Source organism: Rhinopithecus roxellana, chromosome 8, assembly GCF_007565055.1.
Source record: "Rhinopithecus roxellana isolate Shanxi Qingling chromosome 8, ASM756505v1, whole genome shotgun sequence".
NCBI lineage: Eukaryota > Metazoa > Chordata > Mammalia > Primates > Cercopithecidae > Rhinopithecus > Rhinopithecus roxellana.
Window position 1 is genome coordinate 71,530,809 of NC_044556.1, and position 22,870 is coordinate 71,553,678.

Sequence of the window (22,870 nt, forward strand, 5' to 3'; positions counted from 1 at the left end):
ACTCTTAAAACTTGAGGAGCCACAGATCCAACACAAGAGCACAATATTGAAGATGACAGATACTACCCAACTTCAAAACTTATTATAAAACTACAGTAATCAAGACAGTGGAGTATTGTCAAAAGAACAGACAAATAGATCCATGGAACAGAATAAAGAGCCCAGAAATAGAACCACATAAATACAGTCAACTGACCCTTGGCAAAAGGGCAAAAGCAAAACAATGATGCAAAGATAGTCTTTTCAACAAATGGTGCTGGGACAACTAGACATCCACATCGGAAAATGAAGCTAGACAGACCTGACACCTTCACAAAAATTGACTCAGAATGGATCACAGACATGAAAGTAAAATGCAAAACCTACAACTCCTACTAGATAACATAGGACAAATTCTAGATGATCTTGAGTTTGACAATGACTTTTTAGGTACAACACCAAAGGCACAATCCATGAAAGAAAGAATGGATAAACAGACTTTCATTCAATTTTGCTGTGAACCTAAAACTGCTCTAAAATAAAATTTTGTCTTTTTTTAATGGAGGACCCCTAAGAGTCTTTGTTTATGCAAATTATATCTATTCATATTTACCATACTTGAGAGTCAAATTGAGGAATTAAGAAAGTATTTACTTCAAGATAATAAGCCAATTATATGTTAATACAAATAATATTTTTATGAAAAATAACCATTTTCCAAAACAAAAGAATTAGTGAGAAGAGTGCCACCATTTTACATGTTTGCACATCTCTTTAATGTCTTGCTTAATAGAAGATAGCTGGATTCTCACGTCTGCTCCTACATTCAGTCTGTTCAGGAAAACACCTCTGTGCATTTGTAAAAGAAGAGTAAAAATGGCAAATGATATCAGTACTATTATGAAAATAGTTTTGACCATGCAGATCCCCCGAAAGTGTATCAGGGAGCTGCAGGCAGTGCTGTGCTAGTAAACGTTTAATAATCTGCTCAACTGGGGGAAAGCTCCAGTTTGTAGCATTTGCCAATTTCTGTAAACACTTCCACTATGGCTAATTTCAAGGTAACAATGCAAAAGGTCACTGAACTGGAACTGCGAAAGAGATGCACACAATTGGCTCTTACCTGAACTCACCTGAAGTAAGAGTCCATTAAGTGTTTTCCCAGTAAGAGCTGTTCCAGCACCCCAGGGGCCTTTGAAGCACACTTTGGAAACCACTGCTCTACTAGCCTGTTGTGCAGGCCCTTGTCTTGTCAGCTTTGTCCTGGCAGGCACAGCACATGTGACTCTTACAGTCTCCTTGCTCCTGCTGAACAGCCAGCAGCGGACTGAATGCCCTATCCTTCCTCTCCCCATCCATGTGTGTATTTCCCAGACCTATTCAACAAGCCTAAGTCATTCACTGACCTTGTTCACTCTCTAATCTGTTATTGTCTTGTCCAGTATTTGTTTTTATGAAATTGGGTTTTTAATCTCATCATACATTGTAAAAAATAAGCATTTATGTTCGGCTGTGAGATGTGGACTTGAGGTGTCTTTCTGGGTGAGGTTCTGGTATATCAACAGAGCTATGATGCCTCCCAGGGCAGGGTCCGTCTCCTTCTGAAGCTTCCTCAAGCCTGGACCCACTGTCTTCACTGACATGAGAGAGCCCAACAGCAGAACTAGAAAGGCTATGCTTTTTTACCTAACAAATATATTTATCTAATTAATTAGATATTTTCAGCTGGTATTCTGTCATTCCCAGGCAGCTATTTAGTGGAAATGAGTAAGCACTCCATTTTATTAAAATCTTTCCCCTCTGTGTATAACAGCTTACGTACCAGGAACCACAAAGAAGCTCAGTTCTTGCAAGTCAGGAGAAAAATAAAACATATCAAAAGTGCTAAAAATAGAGCTTATATATCACCTTTCTGCAGTCAAGGTCATTCTTATTCTTGCCATCAATGGGATGTACAGTATGGTACTCCTACTGAAGAGTTGTTAACTCAAGCTCAAAGAGACAAAAGAAAGTCATATCCCATCTATTCCCTAAGAACTCTTGCTGAGTTTCTTTGAAATGCCATCTTCTTGTTTCATAAATTGATGCATCTTTTCCATGAGAATTTTTTAGGAATTCCAAAGGAAAGCTGTGGATGCCACCATTTAAATTCTTTACTCACATATCTCTACAGATTTCTGGAGAACATATGATAAATATTCTCACATTCTGAAGCAACGTGAGCTTATCCTTCAGTCATAACAAAAAAGGATATGTGTTTTGCAGAGTTTAAGAAAGATTTAACAAAGAAAGGTAGATCCTGGTCTGTCTATCCATACTACCTCCATACCCCTGCCAACAACCCGTTTGGATTAATGAAGATTTGAAAAATTGGGGAGTTTTTAAATATATTATGTTATAGTGCATAAGACATGAGTCCATGAAATTTGTCTCCAGGGTTTTCAAGTTCTGATTCTTGGGGAATTACTGATTACTACAGACAAAATCCCAGAGTGAAAAGGGCACAGGACCAGAGACCTCTGTCTCTGCTCTGCCACTCACCATCCATGAAACTGTGAGCAGGACACCCCACAGCCCACTCATCTGCACATCCCTGCACTGACCCTGGGTTAGGTCCTGAGAAAGCAGAGGCTGTGACGTTGCATCTGCCCTTGAAGCCCTCCAAGGACAGAAGAAATAAGGAACAAAAATGATCGGTTACAATATCCCGCTGGCAAGTACCACAAGCAGAGATTCCGACAAAGAACTGGTAGAGCCTAGGTGGGGGGTAGCTAACAATTTCTGAGGTGTCTGTGCTGATTTCACAGAGAAGAAATCATCTCAGCTGGTCTTGAAGAAAGAGGCATTTTCTAGATGAAGGAGATTAAAGAATTTCCCGGTATCACAAAAGTTCTAGAATGGTTAGCAGTTAACTGTAGCTGAAGCGAAATTAAGGGAACAAGCCAGTCATTTGCCTGTTTGCCCAGATCCATCCCTACTCTTGCTCTGCTTAGGTCTGCACCATGAGGTAGGGTGAAATTTGATGCCACAAACTGTTTTCCAGGCTCCCTGGCTTCTGGCGAGGTTCAGCCAATGAGAGGCACTGGGGTGGGGAGAGGGGGAAGCCAGGGGACCTCTCCCCCATCCCTGGGTGCTGAGCAGCATCTCAACAGTGACCGGTGTTCCTCCATGGCTCTAATGACACCAGCTGGCCCCTCTCTCTGTGGATGGGCTGCTAGAAGCCAAACTGTCCATTTCTCAGTTCTGCTCAGGTCTCACTGGCAGTGTTGGTCAAATGCCTAATACCCACTTGAGCAGCATGGGAAGGATACAAATATGTTATTCCCCAAACCCACCCAAGGCCCACCAATGGGTCCTGGGCTTAAAGAGGAGAGACTGTGGCTGGTGGTAAAGAAAAGTTAGAATATTTAATCCCAAGATGCAGTGACCCAATGGGTCTCTTGAATCCATACCCTGGGTGGGTTCCAGATGCTCTCCTGCTAGGATAGGCAGTTCTCTCTCAAGGTCATGGCTGGCCTTGAATCCTGTGATTCTGTTCTTCCAGGAAGAACAGTTACTACAAGGAAGCAAAAAAAAAAAAAAAAAAAAAAAAAAGGAAGGGGGGCGGGGCTGGGCACAGTGGCTCACGCCTGTAATCCCAACACTTTCGGACGCCGAGGCAGGAAGATTGTTTGAGCTCAGGAGTATGAGACCAGTCTGGGCAACCATGGCAAAACCCCATCTCTACAGAAATTACAAAAATTAGTTGGCCAGGTGCAGTGGCTCATGCTTGTAATCCCAGCACTTTGGGAGGCCGAGGCGGGCAGATCACCTGAGATTGGGAGTTTGAGAGCAGCCTGACCAACATGGAGAAACCCTGTCTCTACTAAGAATACAAAATTAGCCGCGTGTGGTAGTGCATGCCTGTAATCCCAGCTACTCAGGAGGCCGAGGCAGGAGAATCGCTTGAACCCGGGAGGCTGCGGTGAGCCGAGGTTGCACCATTGCACTCCAGACTGAGCAACAAGAGCAAAATTATGTCTCAAAATAAATAAATAAACAAATAAATAAAATTAGCAGGGTGTGGTGGTGCATGCCTGTAGTCCCAGCTACTTAGGGGGCTGTGGCAGGAGGATCGCTTGGGCCTGGGAGGTCAAGGTTGCAGTGAGCTGCGTTCATTGTTCACGCCACTGCACTTCAGCCTGGGCAACAGAGAAAGACCCTAAGTCAAAAAAGGAAAGGAAAAGGAAGGAGGAGAAAGCACTTTATCTGTTAGGCTATCCTTCTGGCACAAAGGAGAACTGAAATGGTCTCACAGTTTTTCCAAAGCTTCTGTCTGTGATGGCCCGGAGAGGTCTTCCCTCAAAAATTGCAGAAGAAACCCCTTTAACCAGGCAGGTCAAAGATGAAGGCCTTGGAGAAAGGGAGAACCAACAAGGCCATTTTCCATTGCACCTAATATGGCCGGGAGCTCATGCAGAGACCAGGTGACACCACAACAACCAGAAAACATGTGACCGCAGTCCACCGACGCACCTGTCCTTGCCCCAGCATGACTGGCTTTGATGTCTTAGAGGCAGAGATAAGCGTATGTTTTCTTTGCTTTTCCTTACGCCTTCACAGAAGAACGTTGTCTTGGGAACAGGACAAAGAATGATGTGAGCATAATTTTAATTACTTTAAAGAGAACTGTGACTTCTCTCCAAGTTGTCAGGAAACCGCTGGTTCCCCATTCTCCTGGTGGTACAGCAAGCACTGTTGGTGAGTAGATGGGAGCGCAAAGGCTGAAGGGCATCCCTCTTCCCCCAACCCTCCAGGCTGCACACCCATGCTGACATGGCCGAAGCTGCTGCCGCCTCAAGTCAGTGACACTTACAGAGATGCCTTTAGTGGAACTCTTCTTGGAACCATGTAGAGTCGACCTGACTCCAGATGGTACTTTTAAGGTATCTAGGAGACATTTAGATTTGCTCTTAGAAACTAGACCAAGAGAAAAAATAACAAAGGAAGCTCTACTGATCTTCCCACACAGCAGCTTTCTCCACTAGGAAGCCTTGTTCAACTCTGGTGCGCTCGGCCCCCATCCTTGGCTCCAGCTCTGTAACAGTCCCCACTGCTACCTAGGGACAGCTCCTCGAGCTCCTCAAGGGCGGGGCTATCCTCCTTAGTCCCCAGGCCAGAGTACCCAATAACCCAGATGACTCAATAATCAATGTGGAAACTCAGAGTTAGTGTGAGGCCACAGTGGGAAAGGGCCATGAAGACAATCTAGGAGAGTTCCGATTGAGGCGGAAGGCAAGGGAAGGGTATTAAAAGAAGTGAATGGAGCCTAATGCTGGAGTCAGATATGAGTTAGGATTACAAGTACTGAGGCTATGTCCAAGCACAGAGACAGCTAATTTATATGCATTAGCTCATTTTAACCCCTCAGCCAGGTGTGTTGGCTAAAGCCTGTAATCCCAGCCATTCAGGAGGCTGCGGTGGGAGGATTGCTTGAGCCCAGGAGGTCAAGGCTACAGTGAGCTATGATGGCGCCACTGCACTCCAGCATAGGAGACAGGGTAATATATGATATATATAAACATATATATAATATCATCATTATTCCCCATTTTTTAAAATGAGGAAATGGAGGCCTAGTGAGTTCCTACTTCCAGGTAGTGGTGGAGGCCCACAGGGGATGAGGAGCTGGGGTTCCTCCCTCCCCCTCCCAGGTTCCGAGAGTCAGCATGGCATGGCAATTACCACCATGGACCCTGGAGTAGACTTGCCTGGATTCAAATCCTGCCCATACACCTTCATAGCCATGTGACCTTAGGCAAATTACTTGGTCTCTATGCTTCTCCGTTTCTTCATCTGTAAAATGAAATGCTGGACAGGACATGGAAGAAAGGGAACCCTCGTACACTGTTGGTAGGAATGTAGATTAGTACAGCCACTATGAAGAATGGTATGGAGGTTCCTCAGAAAACTAAAAACAGAACTATATATGATCCAGCAATCCCACTGCTGGGTATATATTCAAAAGAAAGGAAATCAGAATATTGAAGAGACATCTGCACTCTCATGTTTACCGCAGCACTGAAGAACCAAGATTTGGAAGCAACCTAAGCATCTATCAACAGATGAATGGATACAGAACATGTGGTACATATACACAATATTCAGCCATAGAAAAGAACAAGATCCCATCACTTGGAACAACATAGATAGAACTACAGAACATTATGTTAAGTGAAATAAGCTAGGCCAGAAAGACAAGCTTCACATGTTCTTGTTTGTGGGAGTTAAAAATTAAAACAACTGAACTTATGGAGACAGAGAGTAGAAGGATGGTTACTAGAGGCTGAGAAGAATAGTTGTGGGGTTGGGGACGTGTTGGAGAGAAGAAGTAGGGATGATTAATGGGTACAAAAATATAGTCAGAATAACTATATAGAATACAATCTAGTATTTGATAACAGGGTAACTATAGCAGTCAACAAGAGTTTATTGTACATTTAAAAATAACTAAAAGAGGCCGGGCGCGGTGGCTCAAGCCTGTAATCCCAGCACTCTGGGAGGCCGAGATGGGCGGATCACGAGGTCAGGAGATCGAGACCATCCTGGCTAATACGGTGAAACCCCGTCTCTACTAAAAAATACAAAAAACTAGCCGGGCGATGAGGCGGGCGCCTGTAGTCCCAGCTACTCGGGAGGCTGAGACAGGAGAATGGTGTGAACCCAGGAGGCGGAGCTTGCAGTGAGCTGAGATCCGGCCACTGCACTCCAGCCTGGGCGGCAGAGCAAGACTCCGTCTCAAAAAAAAATAAATAAATAAATAAATAAATAAATAAATAAATAAATAACTAAAAGAATTGGGATGACTGTAACACAAAGAAATGATAGATGCTTGAGATAATGGATACCCCATTTACCCTGATGGGATTGTTATGCATTGTATGCCCATATCAAAATATCTCATGTAGCCCATATATACCTAATACACACCCATAAAAATAAAAAAGTAGGACTTATCAAACTTCAAAAAAAAGAAAAATATAAAAAAATAAAATGGTGATAAAACTATAACAGTAGCTGCCACATAGAACTTCTGAAGATTAAATAAGTCAATACCATATACATCAAGGGTTGGCCCATCACATGTTTTGTAAATAAAGTTTTATTACAACACAGCCATGTTCATTCACTTACACATTGTCTATGGTTGTTTATGTGCTACCACAGAGGAGCTGAGCAGTTGCCCCAAAGACCATATGGCCCACAAGGCCTCAAACACATAGTTACTACCTGGTTCTTTACAGAAAATGTTTGCCGACCCCTCTATGCGTGAAGAGCTTATAGTGGTAGTACACAGAGGTGTCATAAGGGCTATTATTATTAATAAGCACTTGTCCCTGAGTGTCTCCATCAACGTCCCCCACTCTGAGATAATCTGACTGCCTGACATGCTATTTGCCTTCTCATTTCACCCAATTTTGAATTCATGGTTACACTGGGCTATCTCGCACTAAACATTTATTGATTCAGTCACTTTTTGTAAATCATTTCTTTGCTGGGAACCTACCATAGGCAGACACTGATGAGGAAACAAAAATGCAGCACACGGGCTCAAATTCCCCATCCGCTGGAGCTCCCACCCATTCTCCATCCTCAGCCTGGCAATGCCCCATCAACCTCTTTCTCCCCCTACCCCTCTTCTCCTTCCCATTCCCAGCTCTAGAGCAGTGCCCGATGGAAACACACCTCCCAGGTGGCACCCACAGACCTGTGTCCTTTATCAGATCCCATCAGCGCCTCTCTGAAGCCTTCCTGGCCCTCCCAAGCTCATCTGTACTCTACCTGGAATAAGTTGGCAGGCCCAAATCATACGGGGATGTGGTATATGAGGCCATATGTAGTCTGGGAAAGCATATTATGTTAGTTTGATGATCTAAACTGTAATCACATCATCACATTTGCTGACTAGTCTCTCCTAAATCACTGACCTCCTGCTCTTTATGTGACATTTGGCACTTCCTTCTTGAAACTCCCTGATCCCTTGGCCCTAGGGTTCTGTATTTGTTGCTTCTCTTCCCAGCTCTGAACCACACCTCTCGGTGGCTCCTTGCCAGCATTCCACTCCTACAGGGTTCCCCAAGGCTAGGTCAGCCTTCTGCCCTTTGTTCTTGACTCAGCTCAAGAACTTCTCCTCGTTGGAAAGGCTTCTCTTCATTGGAAAGGCTGCCTACTGCCAGCTCAACTGCATTCCCAAATGGGGGTGGGTGTGCCCACTGCATGGAGCTATGGGGCTGTCATCTCAGACTCACACTTCTCTCCCCCTTCCCCCTTCCTGATCATCCTCCTTGCTTACAAAGAAGGTACAAAGAGGCCAGGAGCGGTGGCTCACTGTTGGGGTGATCAGACCCAATACCAGGTCATGGGGGTGACAAAGGCCGGCAGAGTCAAAGGATTGAGAAAAAGACCATTTGAGAGATAAAGGTGGGACACCAAGAAGCCATCGCAATTGTGGAGGCTAGGATGTCCCCGAGCGCTGGGAGCCCACGCTATTTATTGGTAATCCAACAGAGAAACAGGTGGTGAGAATGTGGAGGTCAAAAGGACACGTTGCATTAAGCACATGATTTACAGCTGTGATGGTTTAGCATTTATATGGAACATGTTCTGCTACTTGAGATAATGGGAATAGGAGCCTAGGAGGGCTAGAAGCAAGGAGCCAGCAAGTCTAGACATATTCCCAAGGACATTATGCAAGCCCTGCCTCAGTTTCCCTCCCAACACTCAGCTTTTTCCCAACAGATCACGCCTATAATCCCCGCACTTTGGAAGGCTGAGGTGGGTGGATCACCTGAGGTCAGGAGTTCGAGAGCAGCCTGGCCAACATGACGAAACCCCATCTCTACTAAAAATACAAAAATACTAAAAAAAAAAACTAAAAAAAAAAAAATACAAAAAAAAACAAAAAATAAATAGGTGCGTGGTGGCATGCACCTATAATCCCAGCTGCTCAGGAGGCTGAGGCAGGAGAATCAGTTGAACCTGGGAGGTGGGAGTTGCAGTGAGCCAAGATTGCGCCACTGCACTTCAGCCTGGGCAACAGAGCAAGACTCCACCTCAAAAAACAAAAACAAAGATAAGTACGAAGAGCACAAACACTCGTAAAGTGAATGAAGCTGCAGTGACCCCTCGAGCTTGGATGCACAGCCAACAGCCAACGGTTTAGATTTAGCTTGGAATTCAGAAACATTTTCAAATGAGGACTGAGCCCAGGCTTTACCCAGCCCCACCCTCCAGGGCCTAAGGGTACTCTGAAGAAAGAGGAGAAACCTGAGACCACCCTAGACGGGCTACAGAAGTACCAGTGAGTATTTAGAAACCATGGCATGACCTTTTGGTGACTTTTAGCTACCAAAGGTCAACATCATTCTAGCGGTGCCCCACCTTCCCACAAATGCTCATCCACAGCCGCCTTTGTGTAAGTTTACATTTCCAAAGCTGACCACAGACATATGACATACTGCCAGCTGCCTACTGCCCAGAGCTGGGAGGGCTGTGGCTGGGGTACGTGTTGTGAGAGGCACACAGGGCAATCCCCTCCCGCCTGGCGGCAAGGCCAGCTCTGGTCCAGTCCATGGAGGAAGCAGACGAGAGACCCTTCCTGGGGTGGGCTACCCCAGATACACCCCAGGCACACTCTAGGTGCCCAGCCCACATACAGGCAGGCATCCTAGAGTGTGACTTGAAAAATGCAGCCTTCAGGCTGTTGGGACTCATGGGCCTGATCACGGCCAACAGAAGAGGGAGAGCAGGTAGGGAGCCCAGAGAGGAGATCCAAGAGAAGTAGGTAGAACTGGGGGAGTGGATTCCCCCACCCTTTCCACCCCCCACCCCACAACTGAGCCTGTCAGCTCTGGAAGGACTTAAGGAAACAGCTACCCAAGTGTTGCATTGTTTCACAGCGGAACTTACCAAACCGAATTTCATGCAGAAACATCAATAAATAAAAGAGCATACAGAATACCTGCTCTGGTGGAAGCAGGGCCTGTTGGGTTTGCTACGATCCCCAGGCCTCTGGCAGCTCTTCTGGTTAGTCCTAGGAGATTCACAGTTTGGTTTCTCAAGATAATGATAATAATGATAATAATAAAACCTGACATGCACTAGTAATTTCCAGCCTGCACTTTTACATACAATATCATACACAGTTCCACACTAACCTTGTGGCAATACTGCTAACCTCATCATATTCCCAATGAAGAGTCCGAGGCCTCAAGTTCTTAAACAACTTTCCCCAAATCACACAGCTAGTGCATGGGCACAGGGATTTGAACACAGACTTTCCAACTCCAAAGCCAGTGCTCCTCACTCTGTGTCACAGCTGGGAGAAAATGCACCACATCGGAGCCAACACCAAACAGGAGGGCTTGATGGCAGGAAGTACCACTTACTGGTTAGAGACCAGCTCTGGGGCCAGACTGCTGGGGTTCAACCCCTTCTGCCATTCGCTTACCTGTGTTACCCCTTCCTCATCTAGAAAATGGGACAATATGGGAGGCCGAGGCAGGTGGATTGTCTGAGCTCAGGAGTTCGAGACCAGTCTGGGCAACATGGAGAAACCCTGACTCTACTAAAAATTACCTGAGCATGGTGGCGTACACCTGTAATCCCAGCTACTTGGGAGACTGAGGCAGGAGAATCACTTGAACCCAGGAGATAGAGGTTTCAGTGAGCCAAGATTGCACCACTGCACTCCAGCCTGGGTGACAAAGTGAGACTCTTGTCTCAAAAAAAAAAAAAGACAATAATGGTACCTGCTACAAAGGCTTGGAGTTAAGATTAAATGAGTAAATCCACGTAAATTATTATCACACAATTCCTGGCACGTAAATAAGCACTTAATCACCATGCATGTCCACCCTGCCCTCCTAGCCAGCTTTATTCAGTGCCAGTCACATGCAAAGGCTGCGCCTTATTGTATTATGGGAGCGGAGGAGAGTGGGTTACCAGATAGCTCCTGTCCCCAAGAATTTTTCAGTCAAGGTAGGGATCATGCATATGCATATGCACAAAACTATAGCAGCAGCTCTCTGAGCAGTCAGGGCCCCAGATGCTCTGCTAAGAATCTGTTCTAGAAAATGATGAAAATGCTGGCTTGGACATCTTACCCCAGAGGAAGGGGGTCCATTTGTTATAATATGATACTGATTAATACACTTCAGTATCATGATCTCTCAGTAGCAACTAGAATCTCATTTTCTAGCAAATTCCCAGGCTAGATTCTACAGCTCATGACAGCATGAGGAGCACCACTCAGATCACCGTGGCAGCTTCCAGGTCACCTTCTCTTATCTCTTGGAGCTTCAGGCTGGTGCTGGACCTGCTCTCTTCTATCTGCACTCATTCTCTGGGTGAACACGTCCTACCTCCTGGCCTTACCAGCTATGGCTGACAATGCCCTGATTTATATCTGTAATCTGGACCTCTCCCCTGAGCCCCAGACACACTCCACTGTTTAGTCGATGCCTCTACATTGAATAGGCATCACAAACTTAACACCTCCAATCCCCATCCAACCTGCTCCTCCCATAGCCTTCCTCCATCTCAGTAAAATGGTACCACCAATCACAGCGTCACTTGGACCAAAAATTTTGGAGTGATCCTTGGGTCCTCTCTTACTATCTCACAACACCAAATCCCATGGGATCTTCCTTCCCAACACATCCTCCCCTCTGCCTCCTCACCACTGTCAGCATAACCACTCTGGCCTAAGCTGCCATCATCCCCCCAATGGTTACTGCATCAATCTCCTAGCTGGTCTCTTGCTCTGCCTTGCTCCTTTACAGCCCATTCACAACCCAGCAGCCAGAGTGATGCTTTTAAAAACAGAAGCTGTCTCTGCTGTTCCTCTGCTCCAATGGCCCCATTGCACTCTGGGTAGGAGCCAGTGACCTTGGAGGTCACGGCCCTCTGTTTCTCTGGCCCTCCATTCTGTGTCCTCACTTCCTAGAGACTTCCCCCTTATCTACTCACTCTGGCAACACTGGCCTTGCTTCTTCTTGAACAGCAGAAGAGGCTTCTGCTTGCTTTTCCCCTGCCTGGAATACTCTTCACCCTGATATCTGAAGAGCTTGTTTCTTCACTTTAGGAATCTGCTCAAATGTTATCTCACAAGGAGGCCTTTGCTGACCACCCTACATGGAAAACGCAACATCCCTGGCAGACCCATCTTCTACTGCATTTTCCTCCCATGCACTTATTACTGCCTAACATATTACTTGTTCATGTCTTTACTCTCTGTCTTCCCCTATCAGAATAGAATATAAGCGCCATCACACCAGGGATTGTTTCTTTGGATACTGAGGTCCCAATACATAAAATAGTGCACATGGCCGGGTGCAGTGGCTCACGCATGTAATCCCAGCACATTGGAAGGTCAAGGCAAACAGATCAGTTGAGGTCTGGAGGTCTGGAGTTTGAGACCAGCCTGGCCAACATGGTGAAATCCGTCTCTACCAAAAATACAAAAATTAGCCAGGCATGGTGGCGTATGCCTGTAATCTCTGACACACTAATGTGAGCTAGCCTCTGGGTGAGGTGCTAAGCGGGAAGCTTTAGCCCAAGGGTAGCAGGCACCTGGGAAAGGGGGAAATGCTGACAAAAATGTATATAGGTAGGCCAGCCAACAATTCAATGCAACCAACATTTATGGGGCCCTCAGTTAGGTGCCAGGCATTGTACAAGGTGCTAGAGATCTAAAATCCCATTTGCCAGAGTCCTTTTCCAGAGACTTCATCATGCCAACACAGTAACAGCACAAAGCCAGCTTTTCCCTCTCAGCTCACTCTGTTCAATGTTGATTTTAAACCTTTCTCTCCTCCACAAACCTTGACCACTCCCTCCAGTCTCACCAGGAAACTCTACTTCCTACTGCACAGCAAAAAAAAAAAAAACCAGAGATCATCAGACCAGACCACCTCTACTTCCTGCCACCACACCTGCAAATCTCCCTGCATGGGGCCCCTGCTCTGCCCCTTCCCTGCCAGGGTGGCGGCAGAGGTGACCTCTGAATTAGGCCAATCTCCCCACCGGTCCTCCACCTCTCCTGGATTCCTGGTCTTTTTGCCACTCCTCATATGAACAGAGAACCTTCCCCACTTACAGCCTTCGCCCTAAGGCTGGGTCTCCCTTTCCTGAAGCTGTTGTCTCTGCCGGAAACATCTTTCCCTCTCCCGCCTCCTCTTGCTGAGCTAAACACATAAGAGCCCAGATGAAGCCTCACACATGCAGCTATGCCTCTGTGTGCCTCCTCCGTCAAGTTAGGGTCCCCCCGACTTACGACACGCCCTTTAACCACCTATACTTCTCCTTAACAACACTTGCCAGGAATGTAAATAATTGTTTATGTAATTAATTATCTGTTCAACAATAGTCTTCCCCAGCATGGAGAAAGCAGTGCTGGAATTGTGTCTTATATTTTTCAAGGTGCAGACACAGAGCAAGCACTCAAATATCTGAGTCAATTAACAGTTGCCACTTGGGGTGCCACAATGTTCTAGATACCACAGGAGTTATACATAGGCTGTCCCACTTAATCCACACAGCAGCCCACATTTGTAGATACTCATTGTATTATTCATATTCATATTTTACAGATCAGGAACCCAAAGCTAGGGGGATGACACAATGTGTTGGAGGTACCACAGCTGGTAACTGCTGAGTAGGCATTCAGGCTTGTCTGCTGTCAAAGCCACCATGTCACACTCACATCTTACTCTCCACAGCTCACTCACTGCCTTAGATAAAGGAGGTACTCAATCATGAGGGATGGATGGAATGACCAAATACATCATTTTCTTTGGTCTTTAGTCACCATTGAGACCTACAAGCAAGAATTATAATTCCTCTTTTCCCAATGAGGAAAATGGAGGGGTTCAAAGGGCCACACAGCAGTAGGAGGCCATGCTGGGCTGAAACCCTTTGTAAATTGCCCTTTGTATAGGGCAATTTTCTCTACAACATAACTATAGTTAGGCACTGAGAGGACAGAACAGATGAGATTATGAAGAAAAGCTGTGCAGAAACAAGTTAACACAGCAAGCCTGAGACTGCTATCTTTAGAAAGTTCTGCTCGCAAGGATGGCCCCTGGCTGGTGTCTGGAACACGGATTTCAGTAAGGCTCCCACCACCTGAACTGCTAAGAGTGGCTCACTGTGCTTAAACTGTCTAGGTAAACAATGTGTTTTGTTTTGAGATGGAGTCTCGCTCTGTCGCCCAGGCTGGAGTGCAGTGGTGCGATCTCGGCTCACTGCAACCTCCGCCTCCTGAGTTCAAGTGATTCTCCCGCCTCAGCCTCCCAAGTAGCTGGGACTACAGGTGTGTGCCACCAAGCCCCACTAATTTTTTGTATTTTTTAGTAAAGACAGGGTTTCACCATGTTAGCCAGGATGGTCTTGATCTCCTGACCTCGTGATCCGCCCGCCTTGGTCTCCCAAAGTGCTGGGATTACAGGCGTGAGCCACCATGCCTGGCCAATGTGTTTTATGCAGAACACCTGTTTTTCTTCTGGAGTCTGGAATTTTGACATGTGCTAGATGAAGCAGCTACATGACCAGCCCTCAGTAAAAACCTTGGGCACTGAGTCTCTAATGGGCTTCCCTGGTAGACGGTGCTTCACATCTGCTGTCACAATGCACTGCTGGAGAAATTCAGCACATCCTGTGTGATTCCCCCTCGGAAGTCCTTTGCAGAGTCTTTTCCAAGACTCTTGGAAGCTTGTACCTGGTCTCCCCTGGACTTTGCCCCATAAGCCTTTTCCCTTTGCTCATTTTGCTTTGTATCCTTTTGCTGAAATGAATCATAGCTGTGAGTATGACCATCTGCTGGACGCTGAATCCTGTAAGTCCTCTTAGCAAATCACTGAACCTGGGGATGGTCTTGGGGACCCCCAACACAGAAGCCTAACAAGAGATGAATTTTGAATTTGTTTTGAAAAGAGTGGCAGGGGTATGGATTAATGGATTTGAACAGGAGGCATTCTAGGCAGGAGAAATGATGTAAGAAAAGGTAGGCATAGGCAAGTCAGGTGTAGAAAGGCCTACAGGTCTTTAGGCCAGGTACGGTGGCTTATACCTGTAATCCCAGCACTTTGGGAGGCCGAGGTGGGCAGATCACTTGAGGCCAGGTGTTGAGACCAGCCTGGCTAACATGGTGAAACCCACCTCTACTAAAAATACAAAAATTAGCCAGGCCTGGTGGTGGGCACCTGTAATCTCAGCTACTCAGAGGGCTGAGGTGAGAGACTTGCTTGAACCCGGGAGGCAGAGATTGCAGTGACCCGAGATTGCACCACTGCACTCCAGCCTGAGTGACAAAGCAAGGACCTACCTCAAAAAAACAAAACAAGGCCAGGCACGGTGGCTCACGCCTGTAATCCTAGCACTTTGGGAGGCCGATGGGGGTGGATCGCCTGAGGTCGGGAGTTCAAGGCCAGACTGGCCAGCATGGTGAAACCCTATTTCTACTAAAAATACAAAACAGCCAGGCGTGGTGGCAGGCCCCTGTAATCCTAGCTACTCCAGAAGCTGAGGCAGGAGAATTGCTTGAACCCGGGAGGCGGAAGTTGCAGTGAGCCAAGTTGGCACCACTGCACTCCAGCCTGGGCGACAGAGCAAGACTCCATCTCAAAACAAAACAAAATAACAAAAAAGAAGGGCCTAGAGCTATTTAACAAGGCTTGAACAGAAATGATGATGAGAAAATCCAGCACTGCTCTTATGAGGTAGAAGAGATGAGGGCTAGAGAGGTCCACTTGTTAGGAAGATCCAGTGTAAGTGAAGTGAAAGTGAACCACCTAGTCATACATAGGCCCTATGGGAACTGTTAGTATCAAGGAAGTGGGGAAAGAACTTAGCCTCTGGCTGTCCATAGCTAATACATGGCAACAGATATCTCTAAGGGAGGTCTGTGGGAATGATACAGAGAATTTGAGGCAACATCCCAAAGTACTGGTTTTTGAAATAAAACATCTTAACATAAAGAAATCAGTCTGCTCCCAAATAATCTACTTCCCATTCATTAAGGGTGACTAAAATGTTCTTCATCTTTTAAAAACATCTTTGCTTAAGTCTAATATTCCCCCTCCATTTCTCCTATCTACCCCTCTCGCTCCCTAGTGAGTTATTCCTGGAATAACTCCACCCAATGTTTTAATCACTTCTTTCATTCTGCATCTGCTTAGCATATAAGCCTTTGCTTTATATTAAATTATTCTGCCTTTAACCCAAGGAGGCATGGTAAGTTTTCCTAGGTTGCATCATAGATATCAACCCAGCCTCTACCTCAGAAATCCTAAAATCATGAAGACAGAAGAGCGACCTTCATGCCTGCTGCTTATCTTAAACCCATCCGCCTCCCTCCATCCTCCAGGGTCAAGGGTCTCCCTAACAGAAGCATTAGAACACAGCCTGGCTGTTCTAAGCCATCTTCCGCCTTAGTACAGGAGAATAGAAAGGGCTCTCGGTGGTGGCTTTGCATCAAGTCAACCTCATCCTGCTGTGCCTTCACATTGGATCCTGCTAAAGTAACTGGTCTGCTCCTGGCGATCAAGTCAGAGCTTGTATTTTTGTTTCCCAAATCTGTTTTATTTTTTTCCTGTGTTGGCTCTCTGCCAAGCACTATTCTTCCTCCAAAGCTGCCGCCTGCTCTGCCCACAAGTACTGAAAACTGGACTCCTGCCCTTGAAACCTGGACCATAGGGCCCCAGCCTCTGAGGCTGCCTGCCCCCTCTGCCTGCCAAGGACTCATCCCACCTTATCCCCACCATACCCTGTCCCATCCCAGCTTCCCTACCCCGGCCCCTGAGGTCTACCTGGTTTAGAGATGGCAAAGTGGCAGCAATAGGCTAGTTTAAATGATGGTCTACTTGCCCGGGCACAGTGGCTCACACCTGTAATCCCAGCACTTTGGGAGGCCAAGGCATGCGGATCACCTGAGGTCAGGAGTTTGAGACCAGCCTGCCCAACATGGCGAAACCCCGTCTCTACTAAAAATGCAAAAAATTAGCCAGCCGTGGTGGCGGGCACCTGTAATCCCAGCTACTTGGGAGGCTGAGGCAGGAGAATCGCTTGAACCCGGGAGGCAGAGGTTTCAGTGAACTGAGATTGTGCCACTGCACTGCAGTCTGGGTGACAAGAGTGAAACTCCATCCCCCCCTCCAAAAAAAAAAAAAAGATGGTCTACTCTGACACACAGCAATTCTTCTGCTGGTTTTTAATTTAAATTTGATGCCTTTAGGCTAGGCATGCATTTTCCAGCTCCCCAGAAACCCCACAATGCTCTACAGCTATTAACCACATGGAAGGAGAAAACCAGTTTTACTGAATATCTGCCAGACTCCATGTTCTGTGTATATATTGACTCATTTAATCTTTCCAGCAACCCCAAGTGGCACACATTACTATTTCTATTTACCAGTGGGAATACAGACACTATAGAAGTTGGGCAACTTGCTCAGATTATATAACTACAACCAGCAAATCATAAACCCAGATTTGAACCCAGGCCCACCAGATTCTGAAGTCTACACTGTTTCTACTACATCATCATTGAAAGTAGCAGGTCTTGACCAGGCTATGTATTAGGGAGGCCCCTCTGCAGTAGTGTGAAAAGGAAAATTGAATACAGATGGACCTGGGGCAGGAAAACGAGTCAATACTTAATTAAGGTTGCCCAGGAAAGAGTCCCTGTGGCCCTGAACTGGGAATAGATAGATCAGGACTGGCTGAGGGGGACAGGATAAAGGTGACTGAGGAACAGCAGCAATTTCTGCAACAGTTAGAGAGAACACAGAGAAAGAGGCGGCCCGGGACGAATGTCTAAGGTGCTCCTAAAACAGCATGGGGAAGATTCTGAATATTGCAAATCATAATGGTGAAGAAGATAACTGGGTGAGGGATGGAAATTTGATCAGCCTTTCCCTAAAAGTGTTGGTTTAAGTCTTGGAAATGGCCAAGGGCTCAAGGAAAGAAGCACAGAGAATTGAAATCCAGCCTGAGGACTCAGGCTTGGCTCTATACCTGAATTTGCAGGACAGAGGAAGATAAGAAGCTGGATGTCAAGGAAGGGAATGCTGGTGGGGGCGGTGTAGCAACCTCCAAGGAGGTAAGTAATAGCTGCAGCGTGGGCTGGTATGGGCTGGCGACTGAGGAGTACCAGGTCCTGGAAACCTACACAGAGCAATCAGAGCAGCACAGCAGGTGCACGGTGCCAAGTGAGCAGCGAGTGCAAGAGCTGGCCACTCTTTCCAGAAGCTTGTCAGTGAAAGAAAGAGAAGAGGGACTAGGGAAACATGGAGTCTTCTTATTAACAGAAAACTCAGCTTGTAGGGGAGGGAAGAAGTCTGTGGGAGGGAGGGAGGGAAGAAGTCTGTGGGAGGGAGGGAGGGAAGAAGTCTGTGGGAGGGAGGGAGGGAAGAAGTCTGTGGGAGGGAGGGAGGGAAGAAGTCTGTGGGAGGGAGGGAGGGAAGAAGTCTGTGGGAGGGAGGGAGGGAACCCGCCTCAGAGGGAGGAGGAGAGAGCTGACTTGGGAGTGTAGATGGAGAACGTGCTTTTGCCTTGATCTGGAGGAGAGCACTTTCTCCTTGAGAGGAAAAAAAAAAAAAACCGCCATGGGAAAAAATTCAGGAATGTTCTGAATTGCTAAGGAGGGAAGCTGATGGAGCCTGTGGTGTCAAGAAATCAGACATGGGGCTCTGCTGAAAGTAAGTGAGATGGCAGCCCTCGCTCCACACAGATATCCTGGGAGGGCACTCACTGGGCTTTGTCACTTAATACTGGGTCTCTAAGACCTGCATGTCACATGGATACTGCACAGTGTACAGACCATTTGCATATATACTGCTTTTGCTACAGCACGATCCAAGCATGCATCACTACATGCCTCCAGGTACAAATATGCAAAATGTGCTCACCACTGTCACTGGAAACAGACTGAGTTCCTCTGTCAGGACTCATGAGTACTTTCACTTTTATCTCCTGCCTGGTCCTCCATGCCACTTTCTCACAAGATAGGACTTGTTGGAGGCCATGTGGGTCAAGGCTGCTGTGTGATCCTTCAAATAAAGCTTTCATCTGGGCAAGGCAACAAATTCATGCTGGCCCACTCCTGGGTGGTGGTGGCAGCGGCAGTGGTGGCAGCGGCAGTGGTGGCAGCGGCAGTAGCAGCAGCAGCAGCAGCAGCAGGGGCCTGCCAGCTCTAAGGACTGCCTCTGCCCTGCAGCATGTTCACCTCTGCCCCAACACACACAGACACTCACCTGCTACACCTCTACTGGAGCTAGAACTCCTATCCAGAACCTCAGAAAAAGCCACAACCTGGGCAGAAAAAAGCTCTTCAGAGACTGAGTCAGACACTAACCCCGATCAGTGACAAGGTCAGGCAGCTTTCGATGACTGTCTCGCTGGTTCTCTCGTCCTCCTCCTGCCCAGAATTCTGGCTTCCTTTAGTTAAGAAACTATAGGAAAAGCACAGGAATTGGAGAAAGAAGACTTGGGGTTGGGTCCTGCCCCAACCCTACATGCTGTGAGGTCTTTTAAATCACTTCTGAGCCTCAGCTTGCAACCAGGTAAAGTGGAAGGAATAGCATGTGCCTCTCCCTTCTCTTGAGGAGGTAGTGAGAAATTAATCAGATGAGATGGGCTTCTTGTAAGCTGTACAGTGTTATTCTAATTTCTGGATTTAAGCAAGTCCTGCTGGGAGCTCAACCGCTCTCTCCCAAACCTACCCAGCACTTGTCCCTGGCAGCTCAGACCCCAAGGGAGACACACCCTGAATGAATTCAATTCGATTCACCAAACATCTGTTTAGGCCTACTCTATGCCAGATTCCAAGACACACATGAAAACAGACACGGGTCTTGCCCCGAGTTTGCCTGGCTGGGCAGAGATAACAGAGTAGATGCCTGTTCCTGTGGTGGTTAGGCCAGAGCCTCCAGCAGAACTTGCTCCATGTTGCTGGAGACAGACCACAGAGGCATTATCAGAATCTGGGTCCCCTTGCTGACCCCTCAGACAGAGGAGGAGGTGGGCAGATACGGCTCTCTGAGAAGCCAGGGTGAGGGGCCTGGAGCAGGGGAACCAGACACCTCAATGCTCTGGGCCTGGTCCAGCAGTGGAGCTCAGGGAGCTATTTACCCCTCAGTGCTTCACCCTCACATTCTGAGAGATGTAGAGAATAAGCCTGCTCTAACTCATGAGGGCGTCATGGAGGACAAAATGAGAACAAAACGACAAGAGCAAAGAGAAAATGCTCTGCAAAGGAACAAGTTTTACAAACAATTATTTTTCCTTCAAGGTCTTCCCCAGTAAAGCTGAGCTAATCACAGAAGGTTTGTCTAAGTACTGAGGTGCCTTTCCCATTGCTAGCCTAACAAGACTGACTCTGAGGCATCTAGCTCCCCGACTGTGCAAATCACCCCGTCTGAAACATCCCAGTCCCTATCATTAGGACATTCAGTAGACGGCAGCTCTTTTTCACATTCTTTCCATCGCCCTACTACCCAAGTCCAGCGAGTACTCAGGTGATGCTTGCTGACAGAGGGAAACACCGCCATCCTACCCTGCCCATCACAACAGGCCTCAGCCCAGAGGCCGTGGGAGGAGTATCCTTCTCCATCACTTCCCCTGTTCCAGATGCTGGCTCAGACACTTTCTCCTGCCTCTGTCCAGGACCCAGGGATCTGAAAGTTGATCCATTCCATAGAGTTACAACAAAAACAGTAACTGTAACAAAATCAAAAACCTTTACAGAAGCTAGGCGTTTTCTACTTCCATCTTACAGGCATCGTTCCTGCAGCAATTTCTGTCTTTCTAGTTCAAATTAGAGTTAGGGATGGAAGTGTTTCCACCCAAACCATCAATTACATTAACACCCCTGTTTTCAGCTTTGTGAGTACATAAGGCAGAGCAGCTGTGCTGGGATTTGTGAGGTCCTAGCCCAGCCTTTTGCTGCCTAAAATTATCTCGCACACACCCAGAACTGTTCTATTCCCAGAAATGGTTCAACTAATTTCTTTGCATCTCAGGTCTTCCAGAGCCTTTTAAAAATGCAAGTATCTCTGGAGGAAATAATCATATTCCATTGGCCCCAGCCCAGTTCTCACACAGCACCTGCCCAATAAATATTTACAGAATTAACTGTTTACCAGATGCCTATCTTCACAGGAGGTGGGTCAGAGCCCAGGGCTATGGAGGGTGGGGGCTGCAGGGGCAACCCTGGCAGGGAGCCTCGCCTGGTTTCTCCAACCTCAACGCTCGCCTGGTGCCACAGCGAGATAACTGAATTCTCATGAAAGTAAATCTGAAATACCCAAATATGGAAACTTAGCAGAAGGAGGCAGAATGAGCAGAGAAAGTCGGCCGGCCAGAGTGGCCCAGTGGGACCCGCGGCAAGAGCTTGGCCCCGAACATTCTCAGAACCACCAAGACCCTGCAGAACAGGAACAAAGTGGAGACAATCTGGTACAGAGAACTCAGAATCTCCGAGTTCTCTGGGTGCCTCTGGGCAACTCCTTCCACCTCTCCTAACTTTGGTTTGCGTCAAGGCTCATTAGAGCTGACCTTCTGGGGGAGGGGGGTATCTGCTTTCTAAAGGAAGACGCGCAAACGAACAGTTAGTGGAGGCTTCCATTCCTGGCAATCCTGACGTTTCATTCTGGAGTTGCTTTGATTGGAAAGCCCTGCAAAGGTGGAGGGGGTGCCTTCGGGGTCTGAAGCGGGCCAGGGCCCGGCAGTGCGGGTGTGCGGGACGTGCCTGAAAGTCCTCCCCACCAGCGCACCCCGACGGAACCTGGCCCCTCCGGTCCACAGCCGCCCACTGGACCAGCTCCCCAGCTCGGGACCCCCAGTCTCCGCCCTCGCCGCACCTCTCCCCGGCTAAGAAAACCCGCTCCGCACCGCACCCGCTGTCCCGGGGCAGTCGGCGGTCACCTGCCCCGCCGGTCTCCCGCGAGCCCGGGACCCTCTGCCTCCCTCGGCCCAGCCGCCGCCTCGCGCCCTCCCTGCCGGTCGGGGACCGGCCGGACGCCAGCAGGCGCTTTCGGTTTCAAAGTAACTGGGACGAGATGAAAAGCGCTCGTCGGTGTCCCCACCCCGGACCTTCCGCCGCGAGGGCGCCCTGGGCGGCGATCCGCCGGACTCACGTGGGGCTCGGCGCGCGGCCTCCGCCGGGCGGGTCTGCAGGCGTGCAGCTGCTCCTGGGCTGCGCCCGGCGGCGGCGGCGAAGCGGGGGCGAGGCCTGGGGCGGGGCCGGGGCGCGGGCGGAGGGGCGCGGGCGGGCGCAGGGGAAGAGCAGACGCGCAGGAAGGGGTCGGGCGGAGGCTGAGACCGTCACCCAGGCGGTTGGAAAGCTAACCTACCCGCTTCAGAACCGTTAGTATCTACAAGTCTAGTCATCTAATTTCCCTCACGTGCGTTCCAATTGTGGACGTCTTGCTCTTCCGTCAGGCACGATAAGGCTCAGCCAGTCCTTTTCTGTGTTGACCTATTTGCTCAAGGCCTTGAAAGTTGGCTCAAATCAGTCCTTCCCAGACTTTCCTTCAGGGTAGCACAAATTTGCCAGCCCTCCTCTTGCTGTTGGCCTGTTGGCCTAACACTACTAATCTCTGAGAGTTGTAGAGCTCCCCGTTATGTCAAGGGTTGGCTTCCCAGGCATCTCCTGTGGTCCTCAAAACAAGCTGGTGAAGTAGGCCTGGTCATCCCCATTTTACAGATGAGCTCTCTGAGGGCCAGAGCAGCAACGTAAAGTGTCGTACCCAAGGTGAGACACACTCAGCAAGCTCTGCAACTGGAACTTGAATCCAGGTCTCTCTCTCTCTCTTTATTTATTTTATTTATTTTTTATTTCATTTTATTTTTT

General features: G+C 47.8%; 1 protein-coding gene across 4 annotated transcripts in view; it reads right to left on the reverse strand.

Moving 5' to 3' along the window:
- Positions 1 to 22,236, reverse strand: part of TRAF5 (TNF receptor associated factor 5) — a 54,699-nt gene extending 32,463 nt beyond the window's left edge. Inside the window, exon 1 of one of the 4 annotated variants that reach the window (XM_030936522.1) lies at positions 22,155 to 22,236. The gene's annotated coding sequence lies outside the window, so the exon portion shown is untranslated. Of the gene's footprint in view, positions 1 to 1,102; positions 1,119 to 3,431; positions 3,449 to 12,842; positions 12,861 to 22,154 lie in introns of those variants that run through there. The other 3 variants (XM_030936527.1, XM_030936524.1, XM_030936525.1) reach the window with 3 other exon arrangements.
- Positions 22,237 to 22,870: the final 634 nt, after the last annotated feature.